Source organism: Suncus etruscus, chromosome 8, assembly GCF_024139225.1.
Source record: "Suncus etruscus isolate mSunEtr1 chromosome 8, mSunEtr1.pri.cur, whole genome shotgun sequence".
Lineage (NCBI taxonomy): Eukaryota > Metazoa > Chordata > Mammalia > Eulipotyphla > Soricidae > Suncus > Suncus etruscus.
This window is the reverse complement of record NC_064855.1, coordinates 51,814,441-51,825,774: the sequence shown is the minus strand read 5'-3', so window position 1 is coordinate 51,825,774 and position 11,334 is coordinate 51,814,441. Positions and strand designations below refer to the sequence as shown.

The 11,334-nt window shown below is 33.2% G+C and overlaps 1 protein-coding gene across 2 annotated transcripts in view; it reads right to left on the bottom strand.

Annotated features, from left to right (window-relative positions):
* NBEA (neurobeachin) overlaps nucleotides 1-11,334 on the bottom strand; it is a 697,365-nt gene that overhangs the window by 288,674 nt on the left and 397,357 nt on the right. The window lies entirely within an intron of this gene.

The following is an 11,334-nucleotide window of genomic DNA, read 5'->3' as shown; positions in this document are numbered from 1 at the left end:
CTGAAAAGAGACATGGTTGTCATAGAGAATCTACAGAAGAATAAAGTTAAGGTGATGTAAATACAGAACTACTTCACAATGGCTATTTCCTAATCAGTCAAATGAATACAAAGGCTAACTTTATGTTAAAATAATACAAAAGGCCCAAATCTAAAAGTATGAGCTTAGAAAATAGAAATACAGCAAAATTTGACCTAAATAAAGTCAATCAAATCAATATTTACATACAAATAACTGCTTTAGGATTAAAAATGTAATCAGAACACATAAAATTTAGAAATAATATTTTTTTTAGTTTGTCTTAGGGTTACACCTAGCACTTTTTAGAGCTTACTGCCTGCCTCTGTGTCCAGAAGTCACACCTAGTGATGCTTGAGGGACCATATGGGTTAATGGGGATTGAACTGGAACTGGTCATATGCAAAGCAAGCAACTTATTCCTTGTTCCATCTCTCTTGTGTAATAAATGCTTCTAAGCCAGATCATCTGATCTTGAAAATCTTAACTTAAAAAATTATTTCAAGTAACACTCAAGCTTCAAGAAATAGCATTTCTTATCATGAAATAGAAAAAGATCTTCATGTCTCATTTAATGGAGTAGATATTTTCTAGAAAATAGGAGCTTAATAAATTCATTCTATATTTTGCTCCATCATTGTTCTAGAGGATGCTATGTTGACACATATACATACATTCACACTTCAATATTTATTATGCCTTTAGCCAAAATTTTCTCCAATTAACAACTCACAATACTAGGTCAATTCTTAGTTAGTCCATAACATTACTTTTGAGGATGTCCAACCATTTACTTGGAAGTGAGTCAAGCCACCATAAAATTTGCACTGTAAAAGAATGTTGGCAATTTTGTGTCTTGCACACTTTTTTGCAACAACTCAGAGCTTTTTAAACTCTGTTTAAAATCACTTTCACTGGAAGGTGGATCACTGAACAAAAAGGACAAACTAGACAATAGTCATGCCACAGCAGTTCTGAAGAAAGTCATTAATTGAGCTTGACTATCTATCATCCTTGCTCTTATTGAACAGCAACATAAAAGCATGATCTCAAGACAGCTCAATCGTATAAAACAATAGATTGTTAAATACAGTTTGATACTTTAGGACAGTTATTAAAAACAAAAGTTATTTAAAAACTGATACTTTAGGACAGTTATTAAAAATAAAAGTTATTTAAAAATTGATGTAAATTAAATAGATCTTAATGTCTTATTTCACTGATTGAAAATGATTACTATTGTATGCTACTATAAAATTAGTCATGGCAGGCTCAGAGAAGCACATGTGATGCCAGGGATTGAACCTAGGTTGGCCTGTGAAAGGAAAGTGCTCTATCACTGTACAATCATTCTGGCCCTGTTCACTGTATATTTCTGCAGGTTAGTACTGGGATCTCATAGGAGGGCCACAGGCATTTAGATGAACTGACGTTCAAGTCTATTCCCCATAGTTCTCTTTGATCTCTCAAGGCAGGTGAACTTTTATTTTCCCCCTTACTTTTCCACCACATTTCATCAATTCTGCTTAGTTGAGGAATTTTAATGGTTTGCTTGCTGGCTAGTAGAAAAATCTCCTTTCTAAATGGGAACATGTTTCTCCATTTGTATTCTTGGTTATTAACACAATACAGAGCTCACAACATATTCTTATGTTGAACAATTGACAAATTTGGATATAAAAATAACCTCTGGAATTTTTATTAAATGAAAATCTAGGATATCTTTGATTTACATTCAATTTTGAGTTAATTTAAAAAATATGCTTTACATAAAAGAAATATGTTTCTTTATAGAAACTGGTAATTGAACCCTTTAAGTATTAGTGAGCTGACAAAACAAGTTTTACTTTTCCTCACAATCATGTATAAGTCTGTATTATTTTTTAAAAAGAATGTATTAATAGAGATGAAGGCCAAAAGTACAGTCTATGGTAGAAAGCTTGTCACAAATAGTAGGGGAAGGGCTGGAGAGATAACATGAAGGTAGGGCATTTGCCTTGCATGCAGAAGGATGGTGGTTTGAATCCCAGCATTGCATATGGTCCCCTGAGCCTGCCAGGAGTAACCCCTGAGCACTGCCGAGTAAGACAAAAAACCCCCAAAAAACCAAAAATCAAAAAACAACAAACAAACAAAAAACAAATAGTAGGAGAGTGCAGCTGGGGGAAAAAGAACCACTATGACAAAGTTAGTTGAAAATGATCACTCTGGACAAAAACGAGGTGCTGAAAGGAGATAAAGTGATATATATGGTATTTCTTCAGTAGCAATATTGCAAACCACAGTGCATAAAAGGAAAAAAAAGGGAGGGAGGGAGGGAGAGAGAGAGAGAGAGAGAGAGAGAGAGAGAGAGAGAGAGAGAGAGAGAGAGAGAGAGAGAATGTCTTTTACAGAGGTAGGTAGGGGAGAAGGCAGGTGGAGGACAGAGGGAAACTGGGGATTAGTGGCAGAAAATAGTGCTAGTGAATAATGTTGTATATCTCTGACTGAAACTCAATCATGAATATGAACAACTTTGTAACTGAAAAAAAATACAACAATAGTTGGAACAACTATTGAGCAATGTTGTAAACCATAGTATTTAGGTAAAGTAATTAAAAAATGAATGTCTTACTTTTATGGTATTAAAATTAAAATCTTTCAATAAATAAAACATGCTCAAGTGAAATAAGCTCTAGACCATATTAAAGTTTTAAATTTGTCCCCTCCGGTTTTAAAGTATTCTAACAATCTTGCCTTTGAAAGATCTAAACTATTCATTCGAACACACAGACATTATCATTCCTGTTGAAGTGTTACCAGTGTGGAGAGATTGGTAAACTTCCTGATTTTATGGTATTGCACGAAACATTTATCTAAATTAAAGTCTGAGAGATCCAAAGGTGCTTTTCAATCACAATATACATTATGAATTAGAGTTTCATTCATCAAAATTACAGGCAAAAAGAGGTAAGGTCTCAAAGGGCTGTCTCATTACAAGGCTTATAAACACTGTCCTTAGAAAGAATTGGTTTAACACCCAACAAATCAAAATATGATTGGGAAGAGAATTTATTTGAGATCATCTGTCTTCCAGAGACATGCTGGACTGAGTGCACTTCTTGGCCTCTTTAGCCATTTATCAAGAAATTAACAAGCGATACTACAAACCACAGAATGCCTCAGATATGAAAATGTGTAGTATGTGTCAAGTTGAATTGAAAACACAGACATACTATGGTCTAAAAAAACACTGAAATGCCATAAAATTAGGATTACAATTTTAAAAAATACCTTCATAATGTTAATTAGTAGATTAAAAATTAATATTATAATGCCACAAATGATAAGTACAGAAATATTTTTGTTTTTTTGTGTTTTTTTTGGGGGTCACACCCGGTGGCACTCAGGAGCTACTCTTGGCTCTGTGCTCAGAGTTGCTTATGGCAGTCTTGGGGGACCATATGCAATGCCAGGATTTGAACCACTGGTCTTGGATAAGCTGTGTGCACGGCAAATGCCTATCACTGCGCTCTCTCTCTGGCCCGATACAGAAAATATTTCTCTATAAATCTTACTTCCTTCTATATGTCTATATATACTTGAAATTCAATATGTAAAATTGATAAAATGGAATACAATTATGTGAAAAATGGCTTCCTTAATTTTGATGAATGAAATATAATTTGGAGAATGAAATTCTTAATTCTAAATTCAGGAAAGCAAAGGCTTTCCTGCATGCGACAGCCAAGAAGACAACAGTGAACATAATCTCTTCAGGGCCCAACACCCCATAAGCTGTCCCTGTCCAATAAGCATGGAGCCAGATGAGTGTGGTTGCTCTACTTTGCTCCATGGCCATGCGCTTCTGCTAGCACATGAAACCCACAACATATAAAAAAACAAACTACAAGCATGGCAATGGAGAAGCAATACAGGACCACAACACCATGCATAGAGAGTGAAGATGACAGCTCTGATGACCCGAAAAGTAACAACCAGCTAGATATCCTTTCAGATAAGATGTTTAGAAAAAAAATATGAAGGATATTCATAGAACTCAAAGAAAGCATAGATTGATCTTAGCAGACCACAAAGATAGAAATTAGAAAACTCCAATCTGAAACAGCAGGGCTGAAAATCTTGGTAGATGAAATGAAAACCTCAATAAAAAAAAAAAAAAAAAAAAGAAATGAAAACCTCAATGGAAAGCCTTTTGAATAGAGTAACAGCAGCTGAGGACGAATCAGTGAGCTGGAAGATGAGATGAAGAAGCACTCTATACAGGAGAAGAGATTGAAAAAGAACCTTAAAGCAAATGATTAGACAATGGATAAACTACTCAAAGAATGATGAAAATAGAAGTCTTTGATAAACTCAACAGAAACATAAGAATCATTAGAGTCCCAGAGACCCAGGAAGAGAATAATAATAAAACAAGTATGAGGAATTATGAGAAGAGGAAGAGGGGGAAGAATAGAAAAAAGGGGAAGAAGAAGAAGAATTAGGGGAAGAAGAGGAAAAGATGAGGAAGAAGAGAAAGTAGTAGAAGAGGAAGAAGAAGAGGAAGAAGAGAAAAAGGAAGAAGATGAAGAAGAATAAGAGAATAAAAAAGAAGAAAAGAAAGGAGGAAAAGGAGGCTAGGTATGAGGTTCGATTTAAAGAGCAGATGACTTACAGGTGTCAATGACTAGCTAGACTTGATCCCAGATGATCCCATGTTCATGCTCTAATATTCTAACACCTTGTATGAATTTATGTACATATGTATGTATAAAATATGTGATATTCTTATGCATGCTCACATCTAATAAAGCAACTTCGTAAAAAAAAAGAAATGTGGTAGTTGTGTAGGTCAAAAATCAGAACTATCCAAATTACTGCGTTGAAACATGTTTGGTTTTAGTAAGTGCCTTATCAATTAATGAATTATTTTTGTGAGATTTAAATTCTGTATCAATAATTAATAGGTCAGATAATAAGCACTTCTCAAACAAACTGATGTGTTTATCAAATGCTCTCATCTTAAATGAAGCAAGAATAATGAGAGCCTTTATAAGAACATATGTTATATATCATAGATGTTCAGAAACACAGCAGGAAGGTGTTCAGGGTAACTTAAAAAAATAAAGTAAAACACACAGTAAAATAAATATTTCTATCATGTTACTATATGCTAGTATCAGTATTACTACAATTGTATCATTACTATCACAATTTAAAATAATTTTGTTACTATAAACATGTATACATTAAAATATCCAATGATAATTAAACTTTTTTTTCTTAATACTACTCAGAGAGTATGTCTATCAGGTTTAATCTGGATAATCAAAGAAAGAAAGAAAGCAACGATTTCATTTGCTCAACAATGTCCTTTACTACCGACATAAAAAGTTAACATAAAAATATTACAGCAGTTTATTTCAAAAAAGTCATTCTGTACTCAACTCTTAAGCATTGGTATTTATGAAGAAAGTAAGTTAAAATAAGAAAAATAAAAAGCCAAAATTAACATATATGGCATAAAAGTAAACATATAAATATAGCAAGCCCATTTTAGCATATTCAGCTTCTTAATAATAATTGTGCGTTGGGTTATTTTCACTGAGCATGAAATACAGCTTTCATTGGCCATTTAGAAATATGTGTTTGTATGTATGTTAATATTTACTAACATACCTTTCATGTATTCTATGTAAAATATATTTTTAATGTTATGTAATCTGTGACATCAATTGCAGTTTTCAACTCATTAAACAATCCCTGCATATTTCATTGAATATATCAAATATTAGCAATTGTTTTTTTGTTTATTTTTGGGTGACACCCGGAGGTGCTCTGGGGTTACTTCTGGCTCTGAACTCAGAAATCACTCCTGGCATGCTCAGGGGACCATATGGGATACAGGTATTCGAATCGGGTCTGACCTGTGTTGGCTGCTTGCAAGGCAAACACCTTACCACTGTGTTATTACTCCAGTGCTAAATATTACCAATTTGACCCCTCCATCATATTCCTCAAAAATGGACACTACCATTTCTAAAAATTTCATTCTGTTCATACTCATAAGTGTGGCATATGTAATTTCCTTTACAGAAAATTCTCTTGACCTGTTCTTCAATTTTAAGTTTATTGCTCCTTTCTCATATAACCTTTTTATTTTAGAAATTAATCACGATAATTATAATCCGAGAAGGCCTTTTTCTTTAGTAACTTTTTTACACTTTATGTCCAGTATGTGAGGTGTCAAATTGATATAACTGTTTGCTGAGTTAGCACATAAATTATATATTAATATATGAATACAAGTACTCATATAGAAATGTGTAAAATATTAATATATTAAAATTTGCAATTCTTTAATTTCTCTTTAAATTTGATTTAAGAACAAGAAGAGATATTTGAACCGGGCCCGTTCCAAACTCACTACTTTCTTGAACAAGATCTAAATCGAGCTGTGAGAGATCATGGGTATACTGGCCCAAGCAGCAGAGAGCTGGCCATCTTCAGAGGAAAGGGCAGGACAAGGACCCACCCAGCTGAAGCCATGTTGGCTGCCTCCATTACACCTAATCACTGTATTCTGGATGGCCCTGCCATCCATCACTGATCCTCTATTATACCCTCCTGGTACACCAGTCTGGCCAAACATCAGGTATACTGGTGTTTTGAGCTGATAATCATAAGAGATTTCTGGAGTAAGCGAAGGAATACTACTACTCCACTCCCATATCTTCCTTCTTCTAGTATCTGTAACCACACCAACAAAAGCCATGTGTCACCATGTTTGAACCTTGCCATCTTCATAAGCTCACTTTTCTTGAATGAGATGTAAACAGAGAACTAAAAGATCATGGGGACACATGCCCATGCAGCAGAAAGCTGGCTATCTCAAGAGGAGAGGTCTGGGCCAAGTCTGCACTCTGCCAAAGAAATGCCTGCTGCCTCCTTCACCCAGAATCACCATTTTCCCAGTGACCCTGCCTCATCACTGACCTTCTATGATTCCTTAGGGACACCAATCTGAGCAGATTTCCTAGAAGCCAAATTGGAGGTGGATATCACCAGGTCTTGTAGGATAGAGTAGTGGGCAACCCCAACCCCTCTTCCTTCTTTCAGGAGGCCTGGCAGCTGAGTACATACACCTAAAAGTCATAATAGTGCTTTAAATTTCTGGACATTATTTGATGCTGCCATCCCTATAGGAACCCACCAATTTAACAGAATGGTGTTAACAAGTAGCTAACAAGAGCTTATTAAACTTTTTGCCACTGTATTAATGATTTCATTGGAGATACAATAATTTTCACAAATGTGCTTGATACTACACTCTTCTTTTTTCTTAAACATTCTTCTCTTTTAATGTTTTCTTTCTATTTTTTCAAAACTTTGCTTTCATTTATTTGGAAACATGTATTATGATCAACTATGTCAACTATGTGATGCATTTTCCTTAAATAAATTAAAAAGAAATTAAAAAAAAGGAACAAGAAGGACCAGGATGATAGTACTAGAGGTAGGACACTTTTCCTTGCAAGCAACTGACACATTTTCATTTCCTGGCACCATAAATGGTCCCCTGAGCCCTGCTAGGAGGGTTCCATAAGTGCATACCAGCAGTACCTTAAGCACTGCCAGTGTGGCCCCTAAACCAAAAAAAAAATCTATAAAATATGAAAAGGAATAAATTTGGATCAATATTGTAACTTCTGCGTTCTTGCCCATGAAAGAGAAATAACTGTCAACTTGATTCTCACAGCATTATTAGTATATTAAAATGAGACAATTGAATGCCTATGGTTTCATAATGTTAAATGTACTAATATAAAAATAAGTTTATAAAAGGGTAAAATTACTTATTTTACCAGGTAAGCATTTTACTTTCTATACTATCTCTCAATCCCCAAAAATATTAGTTTTTGAAGAAAGTCTTTTCACTATATTTCATTTCACAATGCTTTTAGTTTTTTTTATGCATTTTCTTGAAAAACAATAACCTTATACATGTAAAATAAAGTGCTAAAATACATTTTCAGACCTAAATGTTTTCATTTAGAAGAATTCATTACATATGAATATTCTGGAAATTTAAAAATAAAGGTTACTTCTAATTAAAGCTCAAATCAGAGCACTAAATAAATATAATTAACAGATGTTAGTATACAGCATATTAATTTAATTTCTACTAAAAGAAAAGGATCTTAAAATAGAAATATCCTTAACAAATTACATTTTATGGTGACATTATTTCATGCAATAATATGTATGAATCAAGTTAAGAGGTTACAATTTTGAAAAATTGAAAACCACAAAATGATGCTTCTTATATTGAGAATTCTATACATATTTGATGCTGAATATAATGTGAGATAAAAGCAGTACATACAAGTATAACAAATCTCATATATAAAATGATTTACTATGAATGTCATTTTATCTCAGGTAGGTATTTTTCTTGATACATAATTTTAAATTGTGATGAAGGCAAATTTTTCACTGTTCTTTTTTTTTTAAATAATATCTCTATTTAAGCACTGTGCTTATAAACATGTTTGTAGTTGGAATTTTGATTTTTAAAATACTATTTCCTTTTTAAGAAGCATAAGTGACTAAAGATTAAATGAACAGTTTTTTTAAAGACTTGGCTATGAGAAATCCTAATGGAAAAGCTGTTAGAGAAAAACTAAGAAACAATGACTAGAAATTTTAAGACAAGAGTCTTTACCAATACAAAACTATTTTTTGTGAACAAGCATTTCCATAAATGAAATACATATTCTAAATAAAATACACAGTTTCTATTAAATGCACTTTAAAAATAGAAAAAGTTATTAAATTTAAAAAGCACATAAAATTTCGATAGAACAGGCATTAAATTTATTTTATTTGTTATATGTTTTTATTTGTAAAGCATCGACTTTAATGAATTGATTTTTGTTGCTGACAAAAATTATATATTTACCTATACTATCATAATATTAAAAATGCAAAGTAATAGCTTTAAGTTTATAATGAACTTGATAAAGAAATATCAATCCTCATATGAATCAAAAATACATGTTTCTTTATGGTTAATTTATAAACAAATCATTTAACAAACATAAAAAATCCTTTGTGTCTTTACTACTGAGGAACTTGTATAGACTTCCAATCTTTTTAAACTACACATTAATATTCTATCTGTGCTACTTTGTACTTTAAATAGCTGGAGGAAAATATTTATATGATATAGTAAATTTCTAGAATTAAGAATATAGGTATTAAGATGAAATGCTCAGAGAAATTATTCTAAGTGTCAAAATCATATTCTGATGATCTATTTGATCCTTGCAGACAATTTACTGGAATATAAGAAATAAAGAACGAAAATGGCTACTGAACATCAATAGTTATTGCTCAGTGGAAGAGGACATCAAGGACACTTGCAAGTAAAAGAATTGGATCAATATTAACGTGATTTTCATTTCATGCTTCCCCAACTCCAGTAAGCTGGCAATATACTCTGATTATGTGAACTGCCTCCGAGTAACACAGGAAAGGTTATTAGAGCAAGAGGTGGAAATGGAATGCACTTTTTATATTGACAGGCTTGCTAATAGACTATACTGATTTCCAAAGACATGTAATGTATTTTTACAATTTGGTCTGAGAGCAAAAACGGAATTTCATTTATTCCTAATTCAAAATATTCATATGTAAGCAATATTTTTAGAGCAGACCAACGAAGGAAGTATTCATAAACAGCATGCAATTTAAAAGGCTAAAAAAAATGCTAACAGTAACATTTTACTAGAGTGAATGAAGGATACTGCATTCCAAGTGCATGTGGCTGACCTAGGACGGACAGTGGTTCGATCCCCTGGCATCCCATATAATCCCTCAAGCTAGGAGCGATTTCTGATCCCAGAGCATCACTGGGTGTGGCACAAAAACTAAAAACAAAACAAAACAAAAATATCATGCTGGTCTGTATATGTATCTGTATATGTACTGTACTTCAAATATAATTGTATGTATATTTTATAAAAATCAGTCTAAAGGACTTTAAGTGTGATATTGTTTAGGAATAAATCCATTAATACACTTTTGTCAGCTCTCTTTATTAAATTTTAGGCTATATCTGAGGAGCTACTCCTAGCTCTGTGCTCAGGGTGCATATGACTAAGACTGCATTCAGTGACACACACAGCACATGCCCTAACCCTTGTAATAACTCTCTAGCCCTAGTTCTTATACCTTGAAAATAATTTGGTCAGTTCTTTTGGTGTTTCTAGTAGAAATATAAACTTAAAAATGTATTTCCAATTTGAAAATATTATGTAGTCTTTTAAATAAAGTCCATTATTGAATGCTATCATTGAAATGGTGAATAAATGGAGAAATAATAGTTAAATAGTATGTTCCTAAAATTAGTCAATTAAACTAAAAACAATAGTAAATATTTCTAAGTGTATAGTATTTAGTCAACATAGATGCTCTAAAGGAATCTACAGAAGAAACAATTCTTGCATCAAATGCTTTCTTTATTTTAAAATCTAAAACAGACAAATCTAATTATTTTATAAAAATTTTAGAAAGAGACCAACCCATTACCACAAACATCTCAGTAAAGTCTCTCCACCTTTTTCCTTTACCAGTATGTTTGCAATTTCTGTTGTTACCTCAGCCCTGTTCTGCTCACGTGATCTTGCTAGGTGATTCATTAAATAATTTTAGAGAGCTGATCTCGAACATCTAAACTCAGAATCAATGATTCCCCACTGTGTCCCAAATAAAGGTTTGTTGCCTCTTTCCATTAAAGATGAGAGTTCTCACCCCCATGATATCAGGTATTTTTAACCAAGGTACTATATACATTGGAGCCAGGTTTTTGTTGTTGTTCAGGGGGTTATTCTGTGCAAGGTAGGTTAATCAGCAACACTCCAGTAGTAAATTTCTGCCTTCACCTGCATGGGGAAGCATTTCACTAAACTATATGCTCTCAGGAAGCAATGTACAAATACAGCACAGACAGGGCACTTAGAAGATAATAAAATGCTTTACTAAACAAATGCTTTTTTTTTTGGGTTTTTGGGCCACACCCGGTAATGCTCAGGGATTACTCCTGGCTATGTGCTCAGAAGTTGCTCCTCGCTTGGGGGACCATATGGGACACCAGGGGATTGAACCGCGGTCCGTCCAAGGCTAGCGCAGGCAAGGCAGGCACCTTACCTTCAGTGCCACCGCCTGGCCCCCTAAACAAATGCTTTTAAATTAATAAAACTATTATCTAACTTTCTATTATATATAATATAATATATATAATATATCAATTATAAACTTACTGGTGTGATA